This window comes from Dermacentor silvarum, chromosome 9 (assembly GCF_013339745.2).
Source record: "Dermacentor silvarum isolate Dsil-2018 chromosome 9, BIME_Dsil_1.4, whole genome shotgun sequence".
In the NCBI taxonomy this organism is placed as follows: domain Eukaryota; kingdom Metazoa; phylum Arthropoda; class Arachnida; order Ixodida; family Ixodidae; genus Dermacentor; species Dermacentor silvarum.
Window position 1 is genome coordinate 165,257,725 of NC_051162.1, and position 15,754 is coordinate 165,273,478.

Genomic DNA, 15,754 nt, shown 5'->3' on the forward strand with positions numbered 1-15,754 from the left:
AAAGTCCAAGGGCGATAAAATGAGGGCGATAAAATGAGGGCGATAAAAATCGTCGCCACGCGCCTTATGGTGTATGTGCGGGTGAAAGCGCGCAGGGACGCGCGCTTCACGGAGAGCAAACGCACGGCGGAGAGCAAAGGCGACGTCTGCCGTGGTGCGAAGACGGGGGGATGGGAGGGAGGGGAGGTAACGTTTAGCTGCGGCACCAAATGCGTATCTTGCGACAGGACGCGAGGTGTACTGGCGACTCAATCTCCCACGCGAAATCAGGAAAGCGGAAATGAAGCGCGGGAAGGAGCGGGTGCGACTTCTACTCTGCCAGCAACTGCGTACTTGTACTTTGCGCGGCTACGGGCTGTCGCGCGCACCGTATCTTGAAAGTGATCTCCACACTGCTCTTTGTATGCGCTGTGCATTCGCCGCGCAGTTTCCGTTGAAACGATAGACCGCACGAACCTTCGCTCACTGCTGCCCTCGCGCTTTCTCACGCCAGCGTTTTGGCAGTTATTGTCTGCGGTCATCGAGTGTGACCTATTCATGTTTTCTTGTGCGCGCTGACAGCATGCTTGCGAATTCAGTTAGTAAGCGAATGTGCCCAATCGATAACCGATAAATAATCAATAAATTCCGGAAAAGCATAACCCGTAAAGCCAGGACCACCTAGGTGCCGATCAGCCCTGCTGTTTCTTTATCCTTGCGCCACTAGCGCAAACTACGCTAATTTTGTTATACGCATATAAGCTGACGGACACGAAAACTGTACGGAACCCTAGCCATAGACAGTTTCGCTGTAAAAGAATATCCTTCCTGTGAGCACGGCCGCTGGATACTGATGGCATTGAGAGATCACTTGCGCATTGCTTAGGTGGATTTGAAATATTAGACGCAGACAAGAGTGGCCGACAAAGATGTTGAATGGCCGCAACTCCTGGCAACTGGGCGATATGAAAATCCAGGTAGAGTCTCGCGCTTTTCAGCACACCGTGGCACGCCAGACATGGTGGTCACTGCAATTATCCACAATCGCACAGTGTGCTACTCCTTTCTCTAAAGCGTCGCCTTCCAATATTTTTCCACTCCAAACCACGCAATTTCTATCGTGGCTAAACACTTCGCTGCCCAGCAGACACGCATGCTTGTAACTCACATGCTTGTAAACGCATAGCTGAGTATAGTATTTTTATTTACCAATTTATAATAAACTGCACGCCTCTTATCACACATCGCGACCATTCGGAGCCAGTGATTGGAAAGCCACTAGAAAACACATTTAATGTTTTCTTCAAATAGCGCTATAGCAAGTACGCCGATTCATAAAGCACTTATCTTTCAGTTGTGCAACCATGCCGTAGTTCACAACCTTCTAGTACATGGATACCTCTCTACATTACGAGCTCAGCAAGAAAACACGAGGTGTTTTATTTTATGAATAACATAATTTTTAAATACTACCTGTTCCATTCAGCAAAATTCTATTTATTAGGTAGATTACTCTCAGAGGGGGACATAATTTGCACGAACAATCAATAGGAATATTTGACTTATTAGCGAACACTCGCTAATTACTTTTGGTTTACCAGCTCATATTGCAAAATAGGAAAGGTAGCCAGCTACTTCGGTAATCATATTCACTTGAAACAAATTCTCAGGATGACACCAGTTAGGAAATATGCGTTCGGAAAGCTTGAAATAATATGCCGTGGTGAACCAGTAAATTTTCAGTTCTATAGCATAAAAACGTGTTTTATTATAAACACTATGGGGAACAACAGTGTATTTCTATTGCCAGTATGACGGCACTGATATCAAAACAGGCGCATGTAGTACGAAAATTTGTTATAAGTGGATATGCCTTGCGAAATCACTGGTTTCAATGCCTGTATAGTTGTCTGTGCGCTAAGGAAATTAGAAGTTTATGAATAAAGATGAGGTAATTTTTAATGATGCATATTTATTTGCAGTGTCAATACTGTTCGTCTGTTGGAGTATTCCAGATCACTGAGTGGAATTGTGCTATGGGCTACAGGCGATTTTTCAAAAAGTTTGTTGACGTGTAAAAATAATACTGGTATATATTTTCAAGGGACCATATCGCTTGATGACGCAGACAAGGAAGAAGAACGCGCTTGTCCGCGTCACTGAAGTGCTGTGGTTCCAATTCGTGCTTCAACAAAAGTAGCCCAAAAGTCGGTACTACTCGGTATATATTTGTTTATCTTTCACCGGCGACCGCTCTTCACGGGCTCACAAATGTTAACCGTTATTGCTAACCGGGCTAACCGGAAGTTTTTTTTAACGTTATCGATTCTTCTTTCCGTTGTCTGTTTTCACCGACGCTTATGTTATCTGATTGTATGATTGACGCGAATTGTCTAGAACTTTCTGGAAGACACGCGGGCACAAGGGAATAGTCTGGAACATTCAATGGGTCATGTATAAAAGCCGACGCGTTTCGCCGCTGATAAGATTGTCGACGATCGCCGACTGTGTTCGCCGCTTTCGTTGTGCTTTGAGTGTAGCTTGCTTTTGTAGGCCCAGGTTCACCCAATAAAGAATCAATTTCGTCATACACAGTTTTACGACTGTTTACTTCAGCGTCACTACTGCGTGACAATATGTGTTCTAACAAGACGCAAGAAAGGAACGTCCTTTATGTCTGCTGGAAATGATTTATTGTACATTGACTCATTCAAAAAGTTTATGCGTGAAATACTGGTTTGACCTAGAAATTCATATCGTCGTTTCATGTCTCCTTATGGCTTATGCTTTCAACTGTATGTATGGGCAACAATAAATTTTATTTTTAGGGTGCCTTTCGTCACAGTGTACGCGAAAACAGAAAATTTAAGCATACAATAACACAAATTTAGGCGTGGCCTTAAATTGATAGTATGACGAGCATTATTTAGGTCCAATACAATCATTCATATCGAATGTTGTTGCGTTGTTGCATATTTTCTTGAATTGCTTTGCACAGAATGTTGTGTTGGTTCTGAACTTGTCGTTCACCCACAGTTCGAGGCTTGTTTCCATGCCTGCAAAAAAAATTATCTACTTTTACAAAGGTACCCGGAGTGCTGCTGAAGCAATAAACCTTTCATTTCCGCAATAACATATGTCCTATGTACAAACCCACTCACTCTTGTTTTACAACAATTATATAACCTAAAAACTGAACTAAAGAGGAGCCGTTATAAATTTTTCTACATAATCTAGCTATTTATTTACAGAGTTTGGGGCTCAGTCTTCCAACGGGGCTCTAAATACCCCGAAGTTGGGGTCTCCAGGATATTTTTACCCATAGAGATTCATTGCCGCGCACTTTTTTATAAGTAAACAAGTATTCTTTTATTTAAATAGATCAAAATGCCACCGTCACAGCCGGGAGAGCAATCCGTGAGGAAGTGCTGAACTAAGGAATGCAGAAACCAAAAATCCACCACGTTTGTTGGTGCTTCTTGAGCATAGTAATAATTTTGCGGGTCCATGCAAGCGCTTGGTAGTATGAAAACCACGCGATACGATGGTGAAACCCTAATGCAAACAATTTCATTATATGTGGTGTTGTGTTCATTTTTGAGCCTTCAGTCATCCGCCAAGTTGCAGGAAGTTCATCAACCGCAAATGTTCTACGCCGACAGCTGCGCTGTCTGTTTGGTCAAACAAGGTTGAATACAACATTGGTATTTTTGCGGGCTTTCGTATTAATATTTTACAAAGCATTGCTTCGTCATTGCCTCAAGTATTTCTAAAAACGTCGCTTCTTTAGGGCAAACTTTGACTTTAGCACGCGTTATAACCAGTCTGTCACGAGCAAGAAATATAACCTGGACGGTCGTACTACCATTTATTAGTTGAAACTTAAGTAATGGCTGTTGGCCAGGACCGTGGTAGAAACAAATATACAGATCACTCACTTTCAATCTGTTTCAAAATGTACTGTAGTGATATTTTGAACGTTATTGCACCCGTTAATCATGTCGGTAGCGTTTACGCAAGCTCTAATTTTAGCCTTCCAATTTGTCCTACCTACGACAGAGTTGCAGGCGAAGGCAGAAACTTTCAGCGAGATGAAGATGAACTAGGAAGAAAACTGATATAATCTGTAAACGACGGAACTTCGCAGCGGTCTCTCCGGACTGCTTTTCGCCAGGCATACAGGTAAACGGAGAGCCACACCCCGCCTCCCGTGGTTTCTTACTACATCAGCATGTCCTGTCTCCGACATCCTGGTGTCTTCTATGAACACCACTGACGTCGACAGCAGGTATGTCATATATAAACGAGTGAGTGCTAATACCTGGTGGGACCTGACTGTCTGGCCCACCGTCTTTCATTGTTGCGGAATTCTGCTAGTTTGTTGTGAAAACTATTAGGCTAACCTTGTAACTTGGAGTATTTTCAAATATAAGCTTCATGAATTGCTCGGCAATCCCGCCAGTCGTCATCCGGCCGCTTTAAAAGATATTGCGACCTGCGCCCGAACTTAGACAGGTCAGTGCATGCCATTCAAAACTCTGCAGCTCTGTGTCGTGAACTCGTCGATAAAATGACAGAGTCAAAGGAAGTGAACACTGTGCTGGAGGGCAACGCTGACGACGTGTTTACCTTTCTTGCCTACGGCAACGTGTTCATCATTGAAGATTCATTGAAAGAATGCCTGTAGTTGCAACAAAGGAAAAGTTGGTAAGTCTAGCGTCCTTATATCCGGATTCCTATCCCCACCGCCATGTCAACATGGCTTGACGTTCCGGCTCAACCGCCCACCTGTGACATTGTCCCATGCATTGTTTGTCGCGAGCTGTAGGGAACAAATCTGCATATCCACCGACGTTATTTGCTCTGCAGCCTTTCTGTACCTATTTACTAGTGATTTCAAAAACTTCGGCTTTCGTCTGGCCAGACCAATAACTCCTCTAGGCAACCGCTGGCCTACAAGATGTCTCTTCTGTAGCCCCTACTAAACATAGGCCTACGCCAACACTGCGTCCTCCTCGTATTCCGTATGTTATGCCAAGGTTTTCGTAAAGATTCTGCTGGAGAACTGACGACGACCGACCCATCTGCTACATCTGCAGCTGTATCAGTCACATTGCTGGTCACTGCTGTAGCCGTTGTATTTCAACACACGAAAACACTATTTCGTACAAATAGCGCATGGGTAGTTCTACATGTTCACGTGCTCCTCTGTACACAGTACACTTCGACCATCTCATAGAGGAATGTTGAAGCCGATTCGACCGCGTGCCTCGGTTGCCATTGTCTCAGTGACGCCCTCCATCTCGCTCTCTGCCGCCCTGCGCTGCTCTTCATCTCCGACCTACTACGGACCGTGGCTGACGGGAATGTAATTGATGCAGCTTCTGGAATAAAAACTACATTCCCTTCTACGACCACAAATCGTGTGTCGCTGCCGACCACAAATAAGTTCAAGTCATTGGCCTTCGTATTGCCCTTCTCATTAGCACTGAGGCCCGTATACAGGGCGTTCATCTCTAAATTTGACGGAATTTGTAAAAATTGCCTGTAACAGGTAGCGTAATTCTTATCGCTGAGCTCGGTTATTCGAAGAGCCGGACATCAGTAGTACGAGAAATCAAAACACATATTCAACTAAGAAACATGAAATGACTATTGAACTTCTTAGTTAATTACCTTACGACGCATATTGCAATTTAGGAATTGTAGCCGGTGAGTTTGCAAGACACATCCACTTGAAATGGATTTCCAGGATGACAACAATTTCTAGATATTTTCCAAAGTGTGGGGCGGAATACATGGGCGTTCAAGTTACTTTTGTGCTTAAATGTATAAAACAGCAGTGTGGTAAAAAAGTAAGTAGCAGCTCCTCTGGGTTAGAGCAAACAATTAAAACTACGATGGAAAACGCACTCGCATGATGACGATCTCCTCCATGCGAAACGACTTCGACATGAAATTGGAGCGACTTGGAGCACTTCGTAGCCGGGCGGAACGTCGATATCGGCGTACCAAATCAATCCATGACTTTAGGGCAGCGAGGAGGCTGCAAAAGATTCAGCGTCGTATCGATAGATTTGCGTCGGAACGTTGGACAACGTTTTGCCAGACACTAGACCCCCACAAGCCACTGCCTCACATTTGGAAAACCGTGCAAGGTCTCCGTTGCCTTCCGGAACAGCGTTTTTCATTCAAGGCGCTCGCGCTCTTCCAAGGGCGGCATGACATCGATGTCGCAGAAGACCTTTGTGCCCGGATCGCCGACCAAGCGACTCGTCCAGATCCTCCAGGCCGAGGTGACGTCCCCCATTCGTGTGATTGCCGCATAGACCTTCCTTTTACAACGGAGGAACTGCAGGCGCTCTTCATATCCGGGTATAGATCGTATATCATACCGAGCCTTGTGCTATCTCGGAGAATCCGCACGGAGAGAATTGTTGAGTCTTTACAACTCCTCATGGCAGGACGGAAATGTTCCAAACGAATTGAAAGCCGCCTGGTGCTACTGAAAGCCGCCTGGGCAAATCCCCACTCGAGCTCACCTCTTACCGCCCAACAGCGCTGGCCAGCTGTGTACGAAAGATAATGGAACGGATGATCCTTGGCCGCCCGGAATGGTACCTTGAACACTACAAGGTTTATCCGAGTTCCATGGCTTGTTTCCGACGTTACCACTCTTCCATCGACAATGTAGTTGATCTCGTTTCGTATGTTCGTAACGAAAGGTCCCGTAAGCGTTTATCTGCAGCTTTATTCTTATACGTGAAAGGCTCATACGATAACGTATTACATGAGGCCGTTCTCGATGCTCTTGCGATGGTTGGCCTAGGTGGTCGAGTCCTTTTGTGGATTGCAAGTTACCTATGTGCAAGATCATTCTTTCTGTTAACTGACGATGGCCCAATTACTGCGCTCGCCCTAAAGGACCCTAATAAAGTTTTTCATCCATCCATCCAACCAACTACGCGACGCTATACCAGCCGGGTCGTTCCTCAAGTCGGTGCTCTCAGCCCGACTCTATTCAACAACGCTCTTGTTGGACTTCCTGAATACTTGCCAACTACCATCATGATTCCAGTATACGCAGAGGACATCTGTGTCTGGACTTCGGCAGTCACGCCTCCTCAGATACGTGCGCGGCTTCAAAGAGCAGCAACTTTGATAGCGAGCTACTTGTGTAAACAAGGCCTCAGCATATCACCGAAAAAAGTGCACTAGTGCCATTTACTCGCAAACCAATGACGCCTTGGGCCATCTCAATCAATGGACGGATTATTTCCTATATCAGACCAGACCGGCTTTTTGGCGTAATTATTGACCGAGACCTCTGAGCCCGCACGTGGCCTACATGAAATGGCGCCTGGCCGCAACTTCCCAGTTCTTTAAATACTTGACAGGAAAGATGTAGGGGATGTCAGTAGACGCAATGCTGAAACTCTACAGCGCTGTCTTTCTCGGTTTTCTAAAGCATAGTCTACCTATACTGAACAAAACTTGCACGGCAAATATTCGTGTTCTGCAGGCAGCACAAGCTCAAACACTAAGAGTTTGTCTTGGCTTGCCCAGATGCACGTCAAAAGAGGCAACTATTGTGATTGCTCGGGACCATCCAATGCAAACTAATATTACGGTGGAAACCCTGAGAACGCAGATCTGACATTTTGCAAGGTGCCCCCTATCACCGCCTCACAACACTACATTCAGACAGGCGCCACGAATGGTTCTCTAAAACTAGTACAACGACAAACTTCCCTCGGGCTTCACCGCCGCATCTAAACCACCGATACCCCCTTGGTGTCTTATTAGCCCCACAATACATCTCAGTGTACCAGGAATCAAGAAAAATTAGCCCCACAATACATCTCAGTGTACCAGGAATCAAGAAAAAATCTGAGCTGTCGTCGCCTGTGCTGAAACCACTGTCTGCTTCTGCACGAGAGGCATGCGGACGGTGCACATATTTAGACTGATGGCTCCACAAACCTCCATTGTTCATCGGGTGCTGTGGTTGTACCAACAAGAGCTATCACCACCACCTTTAGGACTGACCACAAAACGACATCGACATTTGCGGAAGCACCTCGACAATGGTCAATCTTCAGTGATTCAAAGGCAGCCCTACAATTTGTGCTATCAGCTCTGTGTCGCGGGCCATACGAACAGCTTGTATTCGATATTGGATGCCTACTCCATACATCACGTGAGAATGAACACCACGTGATGTTTCAGTGGCTGCCAAGTCACTGCGGCGTCGTAGGGAATGAAGACGCCGATAATGCCGCTCTGGCAGATCTTGAGGACACATTGGAAGAGGCCATACCACTTTCATGGTCGGACGCAGCCAGCAGACTTAGAGTGCTTGCTAACTAGGAGTTGGTTCTCGACAAGAAAAGTAGAAAGATACCTATCAAGAAAGGGGTCAGGCAAGGAGACACAATCTCTCCAATGCTATTCACTGCATGCTTAGAAGAAGTATTCAAGCTGTTAGACTGGGAAGGCTTAGGAGTGAGGATCAACAGCGAATATCTCAGCAACCTTCGGTTTGCAGATGACATTGTCGTATTCAATGGAGACGAATTACAACAAATGATTGAGGACCTTAATCGAGAAAGTGTAAGAATTGGGTTGAAGATGAATATGCAGAAGACAAAGATAATGTTCAATAGCCTGGCAAGGGAACAAGAATTCAGGATCGCCAGTCAGCCTCTAGAGTCTGTAAAGGAGTACGTTTATCTAGGTCAATTACTCACAGGGGACCCTGATCACGAGAAAGAAATTTACAGAAGAATAAAATTGGGTTGGAGTGCATACGGCAGGCATTATCAAATCCTGACTGGGAGCTTACCACTGTCGTTGAAAAGAAAAGTGTACAATCATTGCATTCTACCAGTGCTAACATATGGGGCAGAAACTTGGAGGTTAACAAAGAAGCTCGAGAACAAGTTAAGGACCGCACAAAGAGCGATGGAACGAAAAATCTTAGGACTAACGTTAAGAGACAGGAAGAGAGCGGTGTGGATCAGAGAACAAACGGGGATAGCCGATATTCTAGTTGACATTAAGCGGAAGAAATGGTGCTGGGCAGGCCATGTAATGCGTAGGATGGATAACCGGTGGACCATTAGGGTTACAGAATGGATACCAAGAGAAGGGAAGCGCAGTCGAGGTCGGCAGAAAACCAGATGGGATGATGAAGTTAGGAAATTTGCAGGCCCAAGTTGGAATACGCTAGCGCAAGACAGGGGTAATTGGAGATCGCAGGGAGAGGCCTTCGTCCTGCAGTGGACATAAAATTTAGGCTGATGATGATGATGATGATTCCTGGGAGATCACGCTCTCTCTACAGTGCACACCAAGCAGCCAGGCCAACCTGAGCAATCTTTAATACCACCTGCCCTCTTTGATGCATCTTTGTATGCAAACTGGACTCTGCCAAAGAGAGGCCACTCTGCTTTATCATCTAGGGCTAGGGGTGGCATTCACGAAATCTTATTCATTTCTTATTGGAACGGCCGTCAACGCTCTTTGCAATGCCTGTCTTTGCGAAGAGACGGTAGAACACATTCTATGCGACTGTCCTGAATATAATGTTCAGAGACAGTCTCTGGCGTTCGTTCTAGCGCACCTTGACAATAGACCAATGTCAGTTGAAGCCATTCTCACATGTCGTCGACAAACGACATCGCTGCTGAAGGCGACGAAGGTACTACTTAGGTTTTTAAAATAAGCAGGCTTGGACAAGCGGCTGTGACAGTGATGTCACGTACCCTGCAAGAGTGGCGGACTGTAACTGACGATATGTGTGTTGTGCTATGTGCTGTCTCTCTCTCTCCTCCCCATCTTTCATTCCCCCCGTCCCGCTCCCGTGTGTAGAGTTGCAAACCGGTTGTGCTAAACTGGTTAACCTCCCTGCCTTTCCTTGTCCACTCTTTCCTTCCTTCCTTGTTAATCAGTTTAATATGTGTTTGTATTTCTCGTGCTACTATTGTCCACCTCACTGAATAACACAGCTCAATGACATGAATTAGGCTACCTGCAACAGGCGATTTCTAAAAATTCCGTAAAACTTAAAAATGAACACCCTGTATAAGTCATGAGCACGGACTTCCATTGCTTTCTCAAGAAACTTCTCACGACGCAATGTCATCCACTTTATCGATTGTTAGATAACCGAAGTCATCGGGATGGGCACTGGCCCCTTCACTATCGATTCCTTGCCTACTGGTGTCATTCTCGTATTTTTCACTGCCCACGCTATCTGATACTTACTTAGCCTTGATTTTCTTGGTCTCATTCTGCACTCATAGACTGCCCAGCAGGGACCACTTTTCGTAGGCCTAAATCTTGTTTCCGACATAAGTGATAATTGCCATTGCTAGGCTATAGCTGTGTGCAACATTAATCATTTTCCTAACACTGTGCTTTCACTCCCACACATAGCCTTAAAGTCGAGCACAGCTTGTTTATTGTTTATTTCGCCAATTACATCGCAAAATACATTTCAGCTGCAAGATATACGTTATGTTTCAAGCTGAATTATCTTTTTCATCCTTTTAGCGTGACAGAAGGAACAGTACGTTTCTTCGTTTCCGTCCTGCCATGTTCTTTTTCACATTTCTTTTCTCAGATAAGAAAGTAAGAACCACTCCAAGAGAGCAACTGCGATTATCTGTTTTTTTTTCGTTTCTGCATAACAAAAAAGTCACAGGCCTGCGCGGCACACGCAGCACAGTCACATCGTAAGCTGGTGGAGCGGCTCAAGAGTAGCTCCAATTTGGGCACCACGCACAACAGGGTCTTCGCGGCAGTCTGTTCGCCTCGTTTTGACGTGAACGATCTGAACTGTCCGCCCGACATCAACTTACATGTCGGGCGCGCCGCGTTTGCAGGTACATTAACTAGATGGCGCCACCATACTGCCGGAGGCTCAGCAGCTCAAGAGCGCGTTGATTACGCGCCTCGTTAGAATCGCATATCGTCGTCTAGCAACGTTGGTCGCCTACGCCTGCGGACGCTGCGTTTGCGTGGCAAGCGCTTGCGTGGCTCAGTGGTAGAGCATCCGGCTCCCACGCAGCGGGCGCGGGTTCGATCCCGGCCAATATCGGATAGTTCTTTTTCGCGTTTCTGGCGATAGCGGTTACGCTGGGGACGGCGGCGGCGGCATCATCGCGACCAGAAATGGCAATTGGAATGAGCCCATAACCACTTACGCTGTAAAATATGAAGCATTGTGGTTTATCTTATAATAATTGAGAAATAAACCCTGGGCTGGGTGCCCGTCACTTCCGAAAAAAAAACGACACTGAAAGGTTTGAGGGTTAAGACGTCTGGTTGATAAAAGTAATTGCACATGCACTGCAGCTGTGCATAATGGCTGCAGCGCTCATGAGGATTAAATGTAGATTAAGCGTCTACAACAGGGAAACAAATGTTTTGATTATCTGTATCACCGAAACAAAGAGTGACTGCGATTAGAGAAAGAGAAAGAAAGGTAAAGGAAAGGCAGGGAGGTTATCCAGAGGTTATCTTCGGTTGGCTACCCTGTACCGGGGGAGGGGTAAAGGGATGGGATAGGAGAGAGAGAAAAAAATAAGTAAAAATAAAAAAAGGAAGGAGAGAAAATAAAATCACACACACACACACAAAACCGAACTGTTTCTGTGGGCACTGTCACACAGTCTGCGAAGGCGTTCTCGTGCTGCATAGTGTCACCGTTCCAGAGTCACAATTTGTCACTGAGTCCGGTGTCTTTTTAGTAACGCGGCAGTGCTTTCAGGCCGGTTCGCGCCGTTGTTTGTGTAGGCCAGTTTCCAAGGATGTTCTTTTCTGTTATTGGGCGTTTGTCCAGTTGATCTATCGTTACGGAGAGTGCTGCTCTCTGCGGGTTGACTGCGGTTAGCATTTGTTAAAAAACCGACGTGCTAATAAAACAAGCAGACTTTTTCAAGGCCGACGCGTGTTATAATGTTGAAAGAATAACGAGTAATTACCATGTATTCACGCTAAGAGAGCATGTAAAACTGCATATAAGTGAATGCTCAAAGAAAATCAATGGCAGCATCACATGCTGAAGATAATGACAAAGCGTTTTTGTCGTGTAAAGAATTGTGTCCTGACCTGCAATCCAATTTAAGAACTTTAGAACAGGAGTATTCGATCTGGTTCACTATCCATAAATATTCATAAAGACAATCGCTTATGAACAAGCGGATTCCCTACCAACTTTATTTCTGCCGAAGAAAATTATTCTTTAATCATATTTTCGCGCTGAAGAATGTTTACTATCAGCTTTATTTCATCTTATGTAACGTTGCTGGCACACTTACAATAATTGTAATCATATTCCAATAACCGCATTATTGTCGTCATTGATATTGTCACGTACGAGTTTGTACCGCTGTGGACAAAATGACGTTGGTTGGTGAAGAAGAGGCTGAAGTGTCTCGGAGCTCGGTAGAGGGTTATTTCTCATTTTCAATTAGTCATTTATGTTTATTCTTATACTTATGCATTTATAAATTAATTTATTTTAAATTTCTATCATAATACCACCCGGTTCGTGGCCTATCCCCCTCAGTGGGTTGTGCCAAGTGTTGAGGCATCATCATCATCATCATCATCATAATGGTGTTACCCTGGCCACAGTGCTAGAACCTTCTAACTGTATATATTGTAAATACATATATTTTCTCCCCATAACATTTTGGTGGAAGTGCGGGGTAATCTCGCCACAAGCCGGCCCTGGATCTTCGCAGCGGCCGTCACATCGGTTCCGCTGTTATGGCTACTGACGCTGCCTCCGACGCTGACGCTGCCTCCACCGCTCAGACACCAGCGGAAGTGGTACTAACCCAGCTTCGTCACCCGGGAATCTTCACTGGCACTGGCAAGGTCGACGTCGAAGACTGGCTGACGTCGTATGAGCGCGTCGGTAAGCACAACAAGTGGAATGCCACACTTTTGCTGGGCAACGTGATCTTTTACTTGGGAGGAACCGCGAAGGTATGGTTCGAGACGCATGAAACCGAAATTGCAAGCTGGGACGCCTGCAAGGAAAAGCTGCGCGATCTTTTCTGAAGACCTGTGGGACGTCAAATGGAAGCCAAGCAAGAGCTGGCGCCTAGTGTCCAGACACCAACCGAATCGTATGTCGCGTATATTCAAGACGTTCTGGCTCTCTGCCGTAAAGTGTACGCGGACATGCTGGAGGTCGATAGGGCTGGACACATCTTGAAGGGCATCGCGGACGATGCGTTCAACCTCCTGCTTTCCAGGCCGTCATAAAGGAATGCCGGAATTTCGAGCAAGCAAAGAGCAAACGCATCGTACCATGCTTCGACCGACTTCCGAATACGGCTGCCACTTCCTCCTGCAACGACCCTCCGGCATCACATCCGCCTGCCACGCCAAGCTTGACACAGGTCATCCGTCGTGAACTTGAGGCTATGGCTCCAAGTTCTCACTGTCCCCATACGCACGACAACATGAACATCTCGCTCATTCAAGCTGTCGTCCGCCAAGAAATTGCAAACATGGATATCTAGTCTGCCGTCCGCCCACGTCCCACCCCTACCGCTCCTATCGTTGCCTCTGCTGCACCTCGCCAGTCGTTCCCGAATCAATATCGGAACTCCTCTGAGTGGCGAACACCGGATGACAGGCCAATTTGCTTTGCTTGCTCCCGGGTCGGGCATATCTCCCGCCGCTGCCGTAGTAGTTGCTGGTACTCCTCGCCTCGACCATACGCTGATCGCCGCTTCCGCCGAGACCCTCGGTCTTTGTCACCCCTTTCTGAACCATACCATGCCGGCCTTCCCTCTCGGGGAAACACCACTAGCCGCTCGCCCTCGCCGCAACGCCGTCAGTCCCGCTCGCCTACACCTCGACGTCCCTCGTCCCAGTCCTACGCGGGCCGCTTCTCGGGAAACTAAGCAATGCAGCCCCCGGAGGTGAGGCTGCGTCGACGACTCGGACTGCAAAACCTCTGCTGACCTCTGCTGCTCGACCGAACCTTGTTGAAATTTTTGTTGATGATGTAATCGTTCAAGCCCTTATCGATACTGGCGCTCAGGTGTCGGTTATGCGATCAGATCTTCGTAGCCGGCTCCGTAAAGTCCTGACACCTGCCGAGTCGCCTGCCGTCCGGGTGGCTAATGGCAGTACAACAGCCGTTATGGGAATGTGCGCCGCCCGTGTTACCATTGCCGGTCGTCCAGTGTTAGTCCTGTTCACTGTGCTGGCCGTTTCTTCTTTCTGGGGTTTTACGTGCCAAAACTAGTTCTGATTATGAGGCACGCCGTAGTGGAGGGCTCCGGGTTAATTTTGACCACCTGGGGTTCTTTAACGTGCGCTACAACGCAAGCACACGGGCGTTTTTGCATTTCGCCTCCATCGAAATGCGGCCGCCGCGGCCGGGATTCGATTCCGCGACCTCGTGCTCAGCAGCGCAACGCCTTAGCTGACTGAGCCACCCCGGCGGGTACTGTGCTGGCCGAGTGTCCCCACGAAGTGATTCTTTGAATCGACTTCCTGTCTGCTCATTCAGCACTTGTTGACTGTGCAACCGGCACCCTTCGCCTTGAAATGCCCCATTACTTTGCCGACCTGACCGAAGACCACAAGTCCCGACTTCGTTCTGCTGAATTTCCTCGACTGCAACCTGATGCTGCGACCTACGTTCTCATGTCGCCTTCTCCTCCACTTCAAGATGGTCCTTACGTGGTGTTCCCACTTTGCGACGTTCTCCTAGCACGCCAAATAGCACTACCAAGCTCAATTGTAACTCCTGTCAACAATCGAGCGTGGCTTCCCCTTCTGAAATTTGGTTCGTGTCTGCCAGTGCTTTCTGAGGGCGTATCTCTCACTTTTCTGTTCCCTTTGGAAGAGTGTGGAGTAGCTGCTCTTACGCCCCAACCAGGATTCGACACTGCTGCAGCTTCCCACCGTCCTACTTCGCGTAACGACAAGTTTACGCCCATGATAGCTACTGACCTACGACCTACTTACGCCGACGCCGTTCGCCGCATTCTGATGTCCTATGAAGACATCTTTGATTTTGGAAATCGCCCGCTAGGTCGCACCCGTGTCGTCACCCATACTGGTGACGTATGTCATCCTCACTGGTGACATCGTCATCCTCACTGGTGACGCTCCTCCTATACACCGGAGGCGCTACCGTGTGTCAGCGGCTGAACGCCAGGTGATCCAAACGGAGGTGGACAAAATGATCGCCAAAGATATTATCGAGCCGTCCTGCAGTCCGTGGGCGTCACCTGTCGTTTTGGTTAAAAAGAAAGACAATACCTGAAGATTTTGTATCGATTGCCGTCACCGGAATTAGATTACGAAAAAGGGCGTGTATCCGCTTCCGCGTATTGATGACGCGCTGGACTGCTTACACGGTGCCAGTTATTTTTCATCGATTTATTTGCGCTCAGGCTACTGGCAAATCGCAGTCGATGAACAAGATCGCGAAAAGACCGCCTTCGTCACCCCAGATGGTCTCTACCAATTTAAAGTGATGCCTTTGGGACTGTGTAATGCCCCTGCTACCTTCGAGCGCATGATGGACTCTCTTCTGCGCGGATTCAAATGGACCACATGCCTCTGCTACCTTGATGACGTCATAGTTTTTTCACCGATGTTAGAGGGCCACCTTCACCGACTCTCATCTATCCTTGATGTTTTTCGACGTGCCGGCCTACAACTCAATTCTGCAAAATGCCATTTTGGCCACCGCCAATTACGAGTACTTGGTCACTTGGTTGACGCTTCT

General features: G+C 47.1%; 1 long non-coding RNA gene across 1 annotated transcript in view; it reads right to left on the bottom strand.

The window, feature by feature from the left end:
* Window positions 1-2,649: 2,649 nt before the first annotated feature.
* Window positions 2,650-15,754, bottom strand: part of LOC119464624 (uncharacterized) — a 40,710-nt gene continuing 27,605 nt past the window's right edge. The window contains exon 5 of the long non-coding RNA XR_005194485.2: window positions 2,650-3,035. This is a non-coding gene — a long non-coding RNA (uncharacterized LOC119464624). The remainder of the gene's footprint in view (window positions 3,036-15,754) is intronic.